Below are 18400 nucleotides of genomic sequence, written 5' to 3' on the forward strand. Positions count from 1 at the left end.
TACTTGTCCTAGCCGCCGCAAAATAATACTTTGAGCCAAAAATTCATTCTTATAAGGCTAAATTTTAGTTTTCTGTTTTAGATTATATTCTTCCTTGACTTTTGTACCCCTAAAAGGCTTGATAATGACAGAATATTTGGTCGAAAAAATTTAAATTTCATGCTCGTTATAGGCTCATATTAAGGTAGAATTTCAAAAAATAAATTTGACTACTTATGTAGATCAAATAATTTTATACCCTTCAGACAAAAATGTTTTCGCATATGTAATGTTAAATTTTCTAATTTTGACATACACACGGAAATGGATAATAAAAGTGGCAGCACATATGTAAACCTCTTATCGTCTGATAGCAGCTTCTCTGTGCTGTTCTTGAGTAGTCTTCGAATGACGTTTTATTTTAAGTCAGTCTCTAAGAATCAAAACCCAGAATAACCGACTAAAAATGTTGGCAAAATCTTTACAAAATCTCTTTTTTTAAATTTTAAATTCCGTCGTCCGGATGAGCTCCCTGGGGTTCGTTGATACGAGACCTGGATAAGTACGTGGACTTAGGATTGATGGGTTGGTAGTTGTTGGACTGAGGCATGGACAAATATTCTCCGGGTTTTCAAGGATTCTGGGAAGGATTAGAGCTACAGGCAGGATGTGTTAGGACTCACACAAGGATGTGCAAAGATGTAAGGATTCGATCCCAGGATGCCCCCGAATGGAATTGATGTTGGATGTTGCTGCTTCCGTGGCTGGCACTGACTGTCCCCATTCTAAGTTAGATCGCTCTTTATATGGGAGTCCAAACACGTGTCTTGTGGTGGATTAACGGGACCTCGTTTACCTCCATTTAAATATCCCAACAACATAAATCAGGGAACATTTAACAGGGACGTCTCCCTCTCTCGTCCTTGCTCTCTGTAAGAAAACACCAACAGAACAAAACGCGCTCTCCTGTTTTATACTTTATTTAAAAACACATCTTTGTAATTTCAAAAGTAATTTCAGAGTGTGGGCGTAAGTGAACTCCTTGTGATTTTCGTCGTCACACTTCCTCTCTTCCTCGGGGTGGGGTTCCACGATATCCTCTACTTCGTGGTTGAACCACCACTTTGTCCTTTGCATCCTATGAGGATACGGTATTTCAAGCCTTGGACCGTCACCACCCGTTGTACTGCTCCCCAGGACGATGGTGAGCCAGTTGCGGTTTTGAGGAATGGCTGTGGTCCTCGGCTCACATCCTTGGGAACTTCCTCCTCGCACACGAAGTAGATGGCGACCTCGTTCTCGCTGGAATTTACCACACGCTCTTTCGTGCGGTAGTTCGGTTGGCTCCACAGCGGTTGTACCAGGGTTCTCCTCCAGGATGCTGTCCAGATACGCCATATCGCTGCTTGCACTCCCGACCACCGTGCTACTAGGCGAGGTGTCGAAGGATTTGCCCCGGAGTGATTGGTAGCCCATCCGGTTTCGTGGCGCCTGAAGTAGCATCCAACCATTCCCACTCAAAAAGTTTTAATGGGTTTATTCTTGGGACCCTGGGCTTCGGTCGGTAACTCTTCGGGCGTTCGTCTAGCTGGTGTTGGCGGACCTCGGTTCATTGTTGTGGGTGGGGTATCTGACTTGTTACCCGACGACACACAAACGACGGAGATTCTAATGGCATCATTGTTCTTCTGCGGCACCGACTAATTCGGATACGCGCTTTTCTGGTGTCTGGTGGTATTACCTGTTCCAGAGACCCGTCGTATAATGCTCTCGGCAATCTGGGCTCACGACATTGGACCAAACGTGCTGGGCTATATCCTGTCGATTCCGATATGGCGGTATTGATAGCCAAGAATATCTCGGGTAGGAAGTCATCCCACCGGTTTGTGTTATTGTGGCTTACCTGGACAATTATGGTTTTGACAGTCCTATTGGCTCTCTCAGTAGGATTTCTCTTGTGGGCAATATGGTACAGTGAATTGATGTTGCCCCCAATTCCTGTAACTATTTCCCAAGGACCTTACCAGCGAATTGACTGCCGTTGTCCGAAATAATCACCATCGGTGTACCAAATCTGACGAGAATCCTCTCTCGACACGCTTTCACTACTCCTTCAGCGGTTGCTCTTCTCTGAGGTACCAATTCCACCCATATCGAGAAGCGGCCGAAGAATACCAAGAGCATCATATTCCCAAAGAGCATCATATTACAAACTGTTGTTGTTCTTCAGGGGCTGACACCAACATTTCCTCTGCCGGTGATACTTGGCACGACTTATATCGCTGACAGGACTCGCAGCTTCTGACAAATTTCGCTATATCTCTCGCCAGTCCCGGCCAATAGTATCTGTTACAATGGTTGTCTGGCTATGATTTTCTCGTAGAACCCTTTCTCTTTGAGAACTTGGGACACACAGCTTCCACGGGGAATAATCTTCGTCATTAGTGTTTCCAGCAATGTGACGAAATAGCTGTTCATTCAAAACTGCATAGTCCAAAAATTTCGCGGGTTCTTTTTCAAGCTCTCTAGTTTCTTCCCTATCCAGGAACATTCTTGGGGTTCGATTTTCGCTCTTGCAAATATTCCAGTGGTTGACGTGACAATACATCAGCGACGACATTGCTCCGTTCTTTACGATACTGGACAGAGAAAGTGTACTGTTTTAATTCGAGAGCCCAACGGGCTAACCACCCAATAGAATTTAACAATTTCAGAGAGAGATGATCGGTGATTACCTTCAAGTAGTATCTCTCTAAATAGACACTCCTTTTCCGTGGCAGAGTAGTTCCTCTCAACTCCATTTAGGACTCTGCTCACATCACACTCTCGGTTCTCTCAAGAACTTGGATGAAAACAGCGCCCAGCCCGTAGTTGCTATCATCGGTGTGTAGGGTGAAGGGCACGTTGAAGTCCGGTCATGCCAACACCGGTGCTTCTGTCAGTCGCAACTTCAGGATTTCGAACACGGTTTGTTGGTCCTCGTCCACCGTCAGTGCTTGCCTTTCTTAAGCATGGAAGTGAGCGGATATGCTATTGTCGCAAACTCTGGGACGAAACATCGATACCAAGAGACGACTCCTAAGAATCGGCGGAGCTCTTTCAGAGTAGTCGGTGCAGATAATTCTCTTATTGCTGCCACTTTGTCAGGATCGGTATGTCTGACCAAATCTACGACACGCCGTGGCAGGATTGATCACCGCTTCGGTGATTCTCTTTGGTTCTGCATGTTCTATTGGCGGTGGTGGTCCTTTGTCATGGTTGCCATGGAAGGTATCCCTTCAAGGTCTTCGGCCATCTGCAGGAGGCCTGCCAGATCACTGAAATCTTTACGCCTGATATACCACAAGTATTCGGGTAGGGCATTCTTGAATATTCTTTTTACCTTCTCCTCCTCCGTGTGATCGCTGTGTCTCATTAAATCTTGCATTGCGAGCATATAGTCTTTAAACAATTCTCGGGGCTTCAGTCTCCTCTGGCGTATTTCATCCTCGAGGTTTTCCTTAAATCTTGGAGGTAGGAAATCTTTCCGGAAGACCTCCCACGGCTTGTGATTATTCCTGAACCACATTAGTGCACGTCCATGACTTCTGGCATCATCATGATCAGGTCTCTATTGGGTATCTGATACATCTCCGCTCGCTCTTCTAACCGCTCTATGAACTCAAGGGGATTACTCTCGTCGGTGAAGCGTACTCCCCATTTTCTCCATTCAAACAGGACTCAGCACTATCGCACTCAGCACGCGCCACCCAAGAATGTTATAAAATGAGGTTCCTCGCGTCATTTCCAGCGCACAATGGCCACCAAAATCTCCGGATACCAATCCGTTGGACTATTATGTCTGGAGTATTTTGGAAAGCAAGGTTGGCACTAAAAAATATCAAAGTATCAATTACCTCAAGTAAGCGCTTCGCCGGGAATGGGCCAAAATATTGCAGAGACACATTCAGCGTGTGACGGTTTCATTGGCCGTTTGAAGGCCATAATTCGTGCCAACGGTGATCAATTCGAAAAAATCTAAACTTATTCTAAAATTTGATGTTATTTCCGAAATTTTTTGCTTTCATTCAATAAAATTAAAAAAAAAAAAAAAAATAAAAATTATGGCTTTTGACTTTGTTGCAGTTTTTTCTCTCACCTTACCCTGTATGCTTATTTGAAAAGCAAGTATCGCATTTCGCAAAAACCAAAAATTAATAATCGTGGCGGTTTAAAATTCATGTTACGATAGAAATCGACCAAAATTGATTTGGACCGTCCATATAAAAATTTTAAAAATATTTCCGATCAAATTTGGTACCAAAATGGCAACACTGCCTCACAATCAAAGGTTTATTTATTAGTAGTGGTTGGTTAGCCACCTGCGAGGAAATGAATTGGTTTAAAGATAACTTAAAATTAGTTTAAAAATCACAACTGTTAATTTTTTTATTTATTTCCTTTACTCCAACCAACTACTTTAACATGGGGATGAACTAGGCAGTGGTCGATTGTCCATTCCAGCATTAGCTTTAAATTAACTATAAACTAATTACTTTTAAACCGATTTATAGTCAGTTGAAAAAATATGTTTTTTTTTTCTATGAAGAGTTCAAAAAGTTTGGCGAGTTTTTTTATTTATTTATTTATTTATTTTTTTTATTTTTTTTTTTTTTTTTGTTATAGTGAGACCTAAATTTATATAAAATTTGTTGACTTCTAGATGATTTTCCAACCAACTTATAGTCGATTCATAAATTCTTTATTCTATAACTAACTACAAATTGGTTGTAGAATAATGCATTTATGACTAACGATTTTTTCAACCGGTTGAGAAAAATCCCACAGGCTGCTCCACAGTCATATCAACATCCAACACATATATTGTATTCCTATTATTGAAAAGTAGTTTAGTTGCTTAATTTTTATAAAAAACGAGTCATCATATTTGGAAACATTGTTTCCCCTCATTAATTCATGATTGGAGGAATGATCTCAAGTAAAATGCTAAGAATTTTAGAGAACTAATAAGGATTGGTCCATCCGTTTTTGGAAACCTCTTGGTTAACCTTGTTATTTTTTCTCCACTATTAAATAAGCTTATTTTTTATTCAAGCCACGACATTGATTTATGTCTGACAAATTTGAAATAATAAAACTGTTTCATAATCATTGCTATAGAATTTCGATACAAACAGCAAATTAATAATTTTGGCACAAAAATATGACAATTTTTATTCGTATAAATAAAATCCGCAGAAATGTTTTTCTTACACATGTATGAATATCTATTTTAAGAAATGAAATAATAATATTAGTTTTTTAAGAACCACAAGTCTTCTGTTAACACCAGAATAATATCAATTATGAAAAGTTTTCACTTTCAGTCCTAGACAAAAATACTATCAAAATGACTACCGTAATACTATAAGTACACTTAGAGGAGAGGAAAGGGAGGACGAATAGTCATACTCGTCATACACTGTGATTTTTTTTTCATGTCTTTTTTAATACATACTTAATTTTATATAATATATTGTATGATGTCGGGCAAACCGTAGGAGACCACAAACATGGTATTGATTGAAATTGGAGTCATGGCTTAAAAGTGTTTTAGATATTTAAACAAATAGGTCTAAAATATTGCTATAAAGGAATGCCAGTTATTATGTCTGTTTGAAAGGCCCAACAACAAATGCACATTTTTTATAATTCTTCTGGGTATTGCCCGATATTAAATGTGAATGGAAAACCATATAATGAGTGCAGTCTGTCTATTGATTCTAGCACAGCACATTCGATCTGAGAACATATGTTTGTAGAGAATTAAAACACCAATGACTTAGGGAATAACTTCTGCTCTACATAGTCGTCGATTATTGCCTTGACAAGTTCATTGGTAACTTTGGGATGTTTAAGTTGATAACCAAATTCTTTTAATTTAGAATTGTCCAAATTTAGATGTTTATGATAGAGTTGTTCTTCGTCCAAGTAAGGCGTCAATGGTGTATTTGACAGACCATTTTGTTGGCAAATTTCGGCCCAAGGTTCCATGTGCTTGTCGTTAATTTCGCTCACAGTATCGGAGAGGCTGAGCTGTAAGTAAAATTGTGTGTTTTCAGCAAAAATTATACTTAGAAACCGTCTTAGCTATTTACTTACCTTAGTAAGGTTTGACATCACTATGCCGAAATAGTCAATATTATGGAAAATATATCTCCTAAAATATCACTTATGGAACCTTGGGTGGATTCCGCGTCGTCTACGATATTGTAAATCTCACGATTAGCCTTCTCACTTAAAGCCAATTGCCAAATAGCAGCACATACATCATCAACATGAACTGTAGCCAGTCGCATTGCATCATTCCACAGTAATTTCATAACTTCATTTAAATGCTTGTAAATGGCAGCAATAATAATTCGAGGCACTAAAAAAGAGATATTAATTTGATACCATCGTTCAATTTAACTTTCCAAATTTGTAATACAAGGTATGATAATTGCCACCAATACATATGCAACATGTTGTTTTGTTTATTTGATTTCTTGAGTAAATAAACAATGGGAAATACTTACTTAGGTACCGTTTATCACCGATTCCGTATACAATTGGTAGACGAACAATGGTATAACTAAAGTTTTCCATTGATTGTAGCTCCTTTTCGACCTTTAATTTTTGTTTTGCTACTGCTGTCCAGGGATCCGTTTTGCAGTCCTCTCTCAGTGGAGTCTTTTCTGAACTATTTATACAACCTGAACTTAACTCAATGTAACGCTTCGCCTGAACGTTCACAGATTCATTTATACAATTCATACTTAACTTTAGAATGCCCTCTTTATAGACGGCATCAGTTTGATTTGGTCGAGTTTCAGCAGCACAGTTAATAATTATGTCCCAGGAACGACCAGTTGTTGGATGTGGTACAAATGCATTTTTACAAGAATCTAAAAAAATTGTTACGTAAGGTCATGAAGAAATATTTAAAAATATGAAATGAATTTTTCTTTATCAAGATAAGATTTCCTTCAAGTAGGGTAAGCCTTTTATATTTATATATTAACATTAAAATCACAGTGACACACACAGTTTATTAATTCTTCTTTTGTTTATAATGTTGATAGAGATTAGACTATTTAAACCATTTTCTTAAGACATATTCAAAAAGAAAAAAAAAAAGAGAACTCATCGCTAGGTTGACTGTCATTTGAATTTGCCATTTGATCTTTCCGAATTTAGATGTTCACATCCAATCATCATTTTATCCCAGTAATAAGCAAAAACTGGTTTGAATGTATCTAAAGCAAATAACTTTATTTCAGCCAAGAAAGTAAAGTATTAAAACACTTTTTATTTTTTTTTATCTTTCAAGAATGACTATAAAACAGAAAATCTGTTGTAACCGGCCCATCGCGATTTATTATTGTTAATGAGCAATACACACCAATATCGTCTGATCTAGTCTCAAGTGGCCGGTCGAAGTAGAGGTGTTTAATGTGAATATCTCGCCAGTTGATAGCGGACATTAGATCGCTTTTGGAAGGCAATATCTGGTGCTAGATAATGAACAGAGGGGATCACAGCGTTGGCAGAGCAAAATGATTGCACACATTGAGGTTACAACAACAACTCATAAAGTTCGATTACCGAGTCTACACTCCTTTATAGACTTTAATATTCATAATGGCTTATGACCTAATGTTGAAAAACAATGTAATCAGAGGGTAAAAGAAAAATTCGAAGAATCTCGACTCTCTGCCGACCCAGCTTTAATCTACAATTTATTCCAGACAACGGTTATAAATGAATAAAATAGATTATTTGCTATGCTATGTTACAGAACCTGCAAGAATCGTTGCAAATTCTGGAAGAGAATATCTACCAAATGCCTTGCTAAGACAGAAATTTTAAGAACTATATCTCATGAAGTTTAACACGTCTACCTATAATATTGGTAATATAAACAATAAATTAAACAAGGAATAAAAGAAGCGAGAAAACACAATTTAAGTTATCGATTGAAATGTGACTTGCCGAAATGTTACAAAAAAGTAATATAACTAAATAGACAATTTCTGCAAAGTGATCACCAGATATCTGCACTAAATTTCTATGCAAGATCAGGCAGAGTTTTAAGTATTTAAGAGCTGAACATACTTTTTTTATTTATGTCAAAGTCTAAGCAAAAAGCCGTAACCTCTTGAGTTCTACATATATCAATATAAATGTTTGATAAATTAAGATTTGTATAAATAAATATAAATTGTTATCTCAAAGAGAGATATGTATATGGAAGCATGGACCACCACATATATTATATGTGTTCATTCACTTATTAATAATTTTTCTGCTATATTTTAATTTATTTTAAATATAGGTGTATAGTGTCGATTATCAAGTTAACGTACTACTAGATTATTCGACGAAAATGCTTTCACAAGGCAGTCTGCTTGTGATATGCTGATAAATTCCTTCGGGGCAAGATATAACATTCTGCGGCTTTCTACTTCTTTAAATTGAATGTTCATGCCCTATGAATCATCCCAATAAAAATTCTTACTTACTTGCATTTATCAAGTTAGCACTGCAAAAGTCCACTTTTTCATTCTCGAAAGCCTTTGATTGCTTTGCATTCAGCCATGCCATTTGTGGAGGCGTTTTATCAACCACACGTATTTCGGCGGACAAGTTATTGTCCACCAAATATGTCAACAAGTTGCGCCCGATGAAGCCGCAGCCTAAAAAGATTTATATTTATAATGGTATTTTGGAGAAAAAAATGCATATTGAGTAATTTCAAACCATTAGAGTAAATTGGTTTATTTATATGCAATTAAATCTTAGAAGCCGATAGTGTGAACAACAAAGAAAAGCAACAATTACTCATACTAGATGTGTAGTCCTTTGATATTGTAACTTACCTCCCAATAATAAAACAGTTGGTTTTTCAGACATATTTCTATTGTGTTTGCTTTTTTAAGGCAGTATCACTTTTTTTCAAAGATAATTATTTAACTTAACTATATACAACTCTTCTTATCAAAAGGGAGTTTATTAAGTTGATATCATTTGAATCACTCATATAACTCATATAAGTTATCAAGTAATCAAATAATTTGTAGAACGGTGCTATCAATTCATCGTGACTATCTGACAATCAGATGTCAATTCATCGTGATTATCAGAGTTCGCAGAAAGTACTGTACAGTTCTGCAATAAATCCAAATCAGCAATAATAGGAGTGTTCGTTTACTCGATAATTTGTATAAATATTTTACTTGTAAGTTCACCTAAAAATCCAGCTTTTACAGCTTACAGCATTTAAAAAAATCAGTTATTTTGTAAACAAACAAATTTAACCAATCAGAGAAGATGCAGGAATAATAGATATTTATTGAAGGCGGTATCTTTGTGCATGGGAACGGTTTTTGCTTATTAATATTAATTTTTATAATAAAAATGTAATTATAATAGAAATGTAAAACGAATAAATTTCATCATCAAAATATTTCTGCTGTTTAGATTTGTGCTTAGTTGTTAGTTGATGGATAATGTTGTTATCTTACAAATGTTTTACAAAATGCTGCTCGTTTATTTTTGCATTTTTTTCTCCCGAGGGAGAAAAGTGTGTTTTTCTCAGTAACTTCGTACTGAGTAAATGTTTCTGGAAAAGTAAACGAATGAAGTTGGTATATTTGTGCATGGAAACGGTTCACGTTTTTATCATTCATTTTTTAATGAAAATTTAAAAAAAAAATAAATTCCCATGGTAGAATTGAGGTGAGTGTACATAAGCAGCTTGTTATCATGGCTAGGTATATTAATGTCAACTTGTAAAGGGAAACGACGGCAGCATTTGAGTGCGGCTCTGGCATCCCTTTATGATATGTCACAAAATTTGACATGCGAAGACTTCAAGCTGTTTATGTAATTTCACCTTTAAGAAGGTAAAGTCATACAATCATATATTTGCAATTTTTTTTTTCAAAATAATTTTTTCTTAGACAACATCTCACTGTCAAAATATTTATTTACAAATCCATTGTATATTCACAAATCAGAGATGGCAACCTGTTTTCTACACAGTGTTTTATGACAAAGTAAATTACAGAAAATGCAGAGAAGGACATGCTTATTTGAAATGACTTTACATTCTTCGTTTTACAATGTAAACTCCATTAAGATATCCGTGGACTCTACGAAGCTTTTACGCCCCCTAATTAACCAGTGAACGAATTGGTCCACCGCAGTGGACACCCCAACGCTGGGGTGTTACGTATACCGTGCCCATCAGTGTTCTAAGGTTTGCAGTCAGAGTACCGACTGTATTTGAGGCTACGTCATGGCGGACATTGTCACCTCCACAAAACAAACTTTTTATGGAGAACAGAAAAATTACCTTCGCCACAAAAACAAACACAATTCCCGACAACAACTCAACTGCCAATGACGGGGACACATCTATGATCCTTAATGCGGGTGGGGACGAGACTCTAATTACGTACAGAGACGTGGTATGCGAAAGCATGCTGAAACAGAGCGAACAGCTGCCCGCCCTTCACGAACCCGAGTCTCAGCCAGGAGAGCGTTCCCTCTGGTTTTGGAAATGGTTCACCTCTCTCTGATGAGGAAGTCGACGTTAGCGTCATACCCTCATCTCAGAGAGTTGAGTCAATCCAAAACCACAGGGAACACTCATTTCGGTGCTCTGGAAAGGTCAGATATCTACTAAGGGAAACCATCGGCATACACCGATGCGGTTAAACTCCAGATGCAGGATGCCATTGTGGAAGGTGATGTGAGAGGTACTACACCTACCTATATCCCAAACAACCGCGGTGACTCCGGCTCAAAGGAGGCAAAACCAAAGAGGGGTTGCAAACGGTTGGTGAAGTACTGTAGAAATTCATCGACCGCGATCCCTCTCAAGTTACATAGAGGGAAAATACTCTAATCAAGGCGAACCTTAAGGCAGTGCGGAAGATCGAAAAGTACCATACGCTACTGCCATAGTGTTCCCTTGAGAAGGTGCTCGTTTCTCTACTAATCGATCTTGTAAAGAAGTAAGTCCACCTGTCCACTCAACCCTCGAGCCACAGAGGCAACAAAAAAAAATTTCTCCAGACTGTCTACCCGGACAACATCCGTTTAGTAGTCATCGACCTTGCAGAGTGTGAAGGCGACATCAGCGAAAGTCGGCGTCTACTGACCGTATGAGGGAGCTAGTCTTTCTTGGGGAAGATGTGAAAATGAGGAGTTTAAAAACTTCCTCATCACCACAGTAGCTGGCTTTCACGGACTTTGGGAAGGAAGTGAGCTGGCGGCTGTATACCTAAAGGAAATACCATGCAGGAAGATATTGTTGCAGGGATACCGCCACCTTTGATGGACCCGACACGTTTTCTGACAGTATTAGGAAATCCGAATGTCAACTCTGTACAGACAACTGGAGATTAGTCGGTTCATGTACGGAGGGTGGAGGTCTGACCATCAAGGTATCTGCCGATACCGCTGGTCAGGATAACCGTCAGGCGCGTCCACGCCGCTGCAGTAGGAGTTAGGAAGCAGCAGTAAGGATAACAATGTCAGAGGTGAGTCCATTTTTGATTTTATTCTTATACATAATCTCAAAATATGTAATAGGGGAAATGAGGCTACGTTCCAGAATAAGGATATGGTGGCGGTCATTGATCTCACCCTAACGAATATGGATAAATCACTCATACAGAACTGGAAAGTATCCTCGAAATGTTCGTTCTCGGACCACCGGAGGATCATATTCCAAATTTCTGTGGAGGGATTTCATCAAAAACCCCCTAGGAATCCAAGGAAGGCAATATACTGGTCGACTCAGCCTCAAGAGTAGAGGATTCAGAAAATTTCTTAACAAATGCCTTACTTGAATGCTATGAGAAAGCTTGTCCGCATACATTCCCTGGCAAGAAATACTAACCGGTTTGGTGGTCAAAAGTTAGTTATACAACATGACCAACAAGATCTGGGTTAAGTCATCGGTTGGAACAAAGGATCGTGGGCCAAAATCGAACTAAGCTAACCTAAAACTCCTTTGTTCCTATACGAAGAAGCCATCCGATGACATAAGCCACTCAAAAAAGCGTTTTACGTATTCTCCCCTTAACTCTGGCCCAGAGACCCTCAATCTGTTGGCCAGTATTTAATTTCCGAATTGCAAAGAGGCGTCAAGCGTTCGTTGAGCGTTGATTAACAGCGTTGATTAACAGCATTGCAAGCATTCCCAAAATCGCATGGGCCATTGACACTTTGAAACCTTTCAAATCACCAGGACCGGACCCCACCATGCTTCGGCGGTAATAGTACCGATTCTGTAAGTGATCTTTAAGGCTTGCTTGCGTCTAACGCACGTAATATCACTGTGCATTCACTTATATTTCCAAGGCAGGGAAGCCAATTCATTCACTCCCCTAGGACTACAGGCCTATTTAGTCTTTCATCTTTTCTACTGATATTTAACTTATAGATGCTGGGATTAGATAAGCACTTCCCAACACGCCTATATGAAAGGAAAATCCGTTGAAATAGCGCAGCACGACGTCGTGGGTTACATCGATAAAAACCACAATAGCTCATGTTTCACCTTAGGAGCCTTCCTCGACATCGAAGGGGCCTTCAACAATGTCACATTTGAGACAATTCATAATTCTCTCAAAAACCTGAGTATACCACTACTCCTCATTAATCGGATCGATGTTATGATCCTCAACTCAAGCATGAGGGAGTGTTACGTCAGGAAATCAGTGACCAGTGGTTCTCCTCAAGGGCTTTTGGTGATAAATACTGTACTAATACTAACAAACCGGAACTAAGGTCGTGTCCTACTATGACGATGGGGTTCTGCTGATTGCTGAGAAATTCCTGTAAACTATTTCGGACCTAATGCAAGGAGCTCTTGTGAAATTATCAAAATGGGCTCGTGGCAATGGGCTTTGCGAAAGCCCTTCCAACACAGCTCGTTCTCTTCATGAGGAAGCGGAAACTCCTAGAGTTTTCGTCACCATTGCTGGATGGAGTCACGTTGAGTTTTTCCTCTGAAGCCAATTATCTCGGTACTATCCTCGACCAGCGACTAAACTGGAAGAGGAATGTCGTGGTGCGCGCTAATTGGGGCTTAATAGCACTCTACTTTTGCAGAAACTCTATAGGAAAGATCTGATGGTTGTAGCCGCACATCATGAAAACGTTATATGACTCTATTGTCTGTCCGATTCTGACTTATGGAGGGTTGGTTTGGTTGCACACTCTAGGAAGAGCTTAATTCACCATTGACAAAGTCCAAAGAGTGGAAACTTTATTAATTACAGGTACATTCAGGAACACACCCCCATCTGCTTTGGACACCCTTAGACACCCACATCTGCTTTGGACAGCAAGATGCGCCCTGAAACTCAATGAACTTGGACAATGTGTTAGTCAATCTTTTGTATAGTCGGTCATTTTGAAGTATGTGGAGAACATAGGGGGTCGGGCTGTAACCCGTGACTTTATTTCACCGAATCACTGGAGCCTGAATATCGGGAACTTCTTCAAACTAAATAACGACTGTAGCGTATTCCACACAGAGATCTTCGCTGTCAGGGAAGCCATAGAATTGTTGGTGAACAGAATCGATGAACTGAACGGACCGCTGACTATATATGTCGATAGCCAAACGGCCCTGAAAGCGCCATATTTATATATCATGAACTCTATGGTAGTTCTGGAGTACAGGAATGCCCTGGAAAAAGTTAAAGGTGCAAGTACATAAAAAGCTTGTCATCGCTAGTCAAATTATAATGGAAAACGAAGACAGGATTTTAGTGCGGCTCTGTAATCCCTTTATGAAATGTCACAAATTATGCCTAGCCATTAATTCAAGCTTCTTATGTACTTGCACCTTAAGTCCGTCATCAAGCTTTGTTTAACTAAACTTGCAAAAATTGAATTTCTTTATTTTATATTTTTTCGCAGTGTTTTGCAGTTTTGGAGTACAGCAATAATTGTCGCAAGTATCACATCTCGATAAGTCTTCTTTCAACAAACTGACATTCGTGGCAAGTATACCTGCTAAATTTAAATCAAAAATAGTGTATATTATGACCAAACTTTATATATTCCGCCTTACTTGGGATGCCATATGAGCCCAATAATACTTTTCCCCTTAACCGTATAGGGTTTTATATATATATACCTTAACGTAGTCCTATCGTGGGTCTGTTCTATTAAAACGTGGGTCAATGCCTCTGATACCCATAATTTCCACTTAAACTACTGTGTTTCTGGGTTATAGGACTTGTTATTCCTTTAAGACACCATAAAGTCGACAATCTTCATATCTTGTTTCTGTTCTTTATATGAATCACTCTCAAAGTCAGTGGTTTCAAATTCGAGAACATGATTTATGTCCATTTCGTCGGCATTTTGTAGGCGGGATAGCATATGGGCGGCAATGTTTTCATTCCCTTATCGTTGCTGAAATTATATTTCTAGAATTGTAATGACCTCCGAGCTAAGCGACCACTATGGTCTTTTAGACTCATCTGCCATTGCTGGCTCGCGTGATTCATGATCACCCCAAATAGCCAAAATTTTGGGTATGTACCATAACCTTATCCTTAACTATATTATTGATGTCTTTGTTATAATTTGGACACTTTTGGGTTCTAATTCTTCCGATTCACAGGGATCTCTGACTGGCAAGCTTTCCCTGTGAGTTACAATGTCGACATACAGGAATTTTTGGGTAATTGTGTCTGCTTTCCCACACCTATAGCAGAACAAGACATGCCAATTTCGCGGCAGTTCAGTTTATTATTGGAACTCTAAGGTTGGTTTTCTAAACGAATAGCTGACAGACTTTCATCAGCATTCTCCTCTGGCACTTTTACAGGTTACTCATATATTTCTTTTATTTAGCGGATTGGTCGTTGGAGACCATCTGTATACGTGCTTGTGGAAGCTTCGTTTGGCTTCTATACATTCTATACCCAGTTGTGCAGCTGACGAGATTATCATTTGATACACTATTGGTATTCGTAAATCCCCATTGGAAGATACATTATTCTTGCAGATTGTCACCAATGTAAATATACACTCATCTTTCAACATCAGTTGTCTCTATATAAGGATTTTTTATATGTAATTTTTGGCTTTTTCTATACTCTTCACAATAGCATGGAGAGTATATTAAGTTTGTCATTCCGTTTGTATCATCTCGAAATATACAATTTAAACCACACATTATATATATATATATATATATATATATTCTATGTCGATAACCGTCCGCCTCGAGGGACCTCATTTTGTAACAATTCTTGGGTGGTGCGTGCTGAGTCCTGTTGGAATGTCCAAAGTCTGCGGCCAAAATGTTTGCGTGCCCAAGGCTTTAATGCACCCTCCACAATATCTTCGCCATAATATTCGGCATTTATTCTGATCCCACGGTCGATTAATACGAACGGAGAGTGACCATCGGCTGTTATGGCGGCCCACACCATCACCATGGCCGGCGCTTAAGTTCTGGTGGCCAACCGAAAGTGCACATTTTCAGCTAACCTCTTTGGCAAGTAAACACGATCATTTTATGGTAGAAAACCAAATTCGTCAGTTCATCAATTTCGGCTAAACGAAGCAACTCTTTAGCTCTTTTGAGCATATTTGCTTTCTGTTGCGGCGTAAGTTCTTGCACTTTTTGGAATTTCAATGGCTTTACCCCGAGCTCATTTTTCAATATGGAATGGAATATTGCGATAGGTTCAGCTCACGTTTGAAGTTGGTTGCAGTTTTTTCATCTCACCCTGTATATACAATTTACTTATAGCCCTACAATATAACTGTACCTCCAAATATTTTAATGTTTTTAGCGTAATAATAGTTCATCATGGGTACTACAGTCTGTGACGGAAAATGACTATGCAGGTCCACACCTTTGTATAAAGACCATACAACGGTACCTCCCTATATACGGCATTTTGCTGGTTTTAGTGACATTATTCTCCGGAATTGTTTCAAATTTCGTATTTGCACTTTGCAACGGGTACTACAGCTTGTAACAGATAATTGCCACGTCCACGTATCCGTATAGACTCCAAAAAAGCGGTAGCTCCCTGTATTCGGTATTTTTATGATTTTCACAGAGTTTTTAAACGCTTCTATTTATACCCTACAACACTATGTGTTGGAAGTATTATAAGTTTGATTGGGCCAAAAACACCTCGAAATATTGGTTTCCCACATAGGAAAGTATATATGGATCTTAATATCTCACCGAGATGGGTCGATCTAGCTATGTATGTCTGTCCGTCTGTCCATGTTAATTTGTAATCAAGCTACAGGTCGCAATTATGAACCGATCCTCACGAAATTGAAATTGGAGGCGGGGTTATGGTCAGAATAGAACCCTATTGTTTCTGGAGATGATCGCACGATATTTAGGGGTTGAAATAGACCAAAAACAGGAAAAATTCCTGATTTTGCAGTTGCTCTATAGACCACAATTATGAACCAATCGACGCGAATATTTACATGGAGTTAGAGTTTAGGAGTGGGCAGAAACCTACCAATTTGGGCGGCCATCGGACAATAATTAGCGGGTAAAATAGAGCCTTACTTTTATGTAAGAAAATAGGAAAATGTCCACTAAACCGCGAATATTTCCAATCCCAGCCAAATCACAAATACATAAAAAGATCACTTCTGATCGTAAAAGTGATGCTAATAGCCAAGATATCGGATATATAGCAAAATATGTACAATATACATGTAAAAGAATAGATGTTATTTATTCTGCTTATAAATCAAGAACCGCTGAGCCGATTTTCACAATTCCCATCAATTCGGAATAATCTCTTACCATAAAACGATAAAATCTAAGAAAATATACCAATAAAAAAGTGAATATCTTTTGTCGATTTTTTTTTTCAATTTTTGTCATATTTTATCGCATGCGATTTTTTTCAATTTGACTTATAATTTTGAATTGTAAATTTTCAAAATTTTTACACCCCCGACACTACGTTTTGATGGTATTATATGCATATCGCAATTATCGTCCGATCTACACGAAATTTTGCATGGGGGTAGGCTAAGGGTCAGAATTAAAGCATATTGTTCTTAAGATGTGCATTTAGAGGTGCAAATAGACTAAAAAAAATAATTTTTCTAATTTTGTAGTCGCTCTATAGGCCACAATTGAAAACTAATCGACACGGAATTTCGCATCAGAAGAGAGTTAAGGACAGGGAAGAAGTTTAGCATTTTGGATGACCATTGGATTATATTTAGCTGTAAAATATACCACAACTTTCGTGAGATTGTTTTGAATACTTAACAACACTACGGAGTGCGTAAATATTGACCAAATTCTCCAGATCAAAAAACTAAGGGTAACCTCTGGGCGGGGCTCTTTGACATTATTTCAAAAACAAAATCTTCCAAAATGGATTTGGATATAAGGGGACTTTGAACATATTGTAATGTTGTAGGGTATCACATGGTCGGCCCCGCACGACTATAGCCTTTGCTTACTTGTTTTTATTTTATTTATTTATTATTATACCCTACAACACTATGTGTCGGGGGTATTATAAGTTTGATTGGGCCAAAAATTATGTAACACCTCGAAATATTGATTTCCCACATAGGAAAGTATATATGGATCTTCCTATCTCGCCGAGCTGAGTCGATCTAGCTATGTATGTCCGTCCGTCTGTCCATGTTAATTTGTAATCACTCTACAGGCCGCAATTATAGTCCGATCCTCACGAAATTGAAAATGAAGGTGAGGTTATGATCAGAATAGAACCCTATTTCTTTTGTAGATGATCGCATAATATTTAGGGGTTGAAATGGACCAACAACTGAAAAATGTCCTGATTTTGCAGTTGCTCTACAGGTCGCAATTATATCCCAATCGAAGCGGAATTTAGCAGGTGGCTAGAGCTTAGGTCTGGGCAGAAGCCTTCTAATTTTGATGGTCATCGGGTAATATTTAGTGGGTTAAATTGACCATAAAATTTGTTTTAAATAAAAGTCAAATTTCCCATTAAACAGCGAATATTTTTAATTCCGGCGAAATCACAAATAGACGAACAGGTCAATTCTGGCTGTTACGTAGATGGCGATAGTAAATATATCGGATATATATAGCGATATATATACAATGTATATATACAAAGGAAGGGGATGTTAGCTAGAATGCTTATATCTTAAGAATGGCTGGACCGATTTTGAAAAATTTTGTCAATTCAGAATTCTCTCTTGGCATAAAAGTATAAAATCTAAAAAATCGCATAAAAAGTTGCCAAAAATGAAGTTAATATAGATTTTTAGCATTTTATTACATTTTTTATTTTCTTCATATTTTTTATCGCATGCGATTTTTTCAATTTGACTTATAATATTGAAGTGAAGTGAAGGGCTAGGC

At 38.3% G+C, this 18400-nt stretch overlaps 1 long non-coding RNA gene and 1 pseudogene across 1 annotated transcript in view; one reads left to right on the forward strand and one right to left on the reverse strand.

Annotated features, from left to right (window-relative positions):
- Positions 1-8529, forward strand: part of LOC109613176 (uncharacterized) — a 44327-nt gene extending 35798 nt beyond the window's left edge. Inside the window, exon 3 of the long non-coding RNA XR_009341630.1 lies at positions 7331-8529. This is a non-coding gene — a long non-coding RNA (uncharacterized LOC109613176). The remainder of the gene's footprint in view (positions 1-7330) is intronic.
- Positions 5179-9022, reverse strand: LOC131800929 (uncharacterized; annotated as a pseudogene).
- Positions 9023-18400: the final 9378 nt, after the last annotated feature.

This window comes from Musca domestica, unplaced genomic scaffold (assembly GCF_030504385.1).
Source record: "Musca domestica strain aabys unplaced genomic scaffold, Musca_domestica.polishedcontigs.V.1.1 131, whole genome shotgun sequence".
In the NCBI taxonomy this organism is placed as follows: domain Eukaryota; kingdom Metazoa; phylum Arthropoda; class Insecta; order Diptera; family Muscidae; genus Musca; species Musca domestica.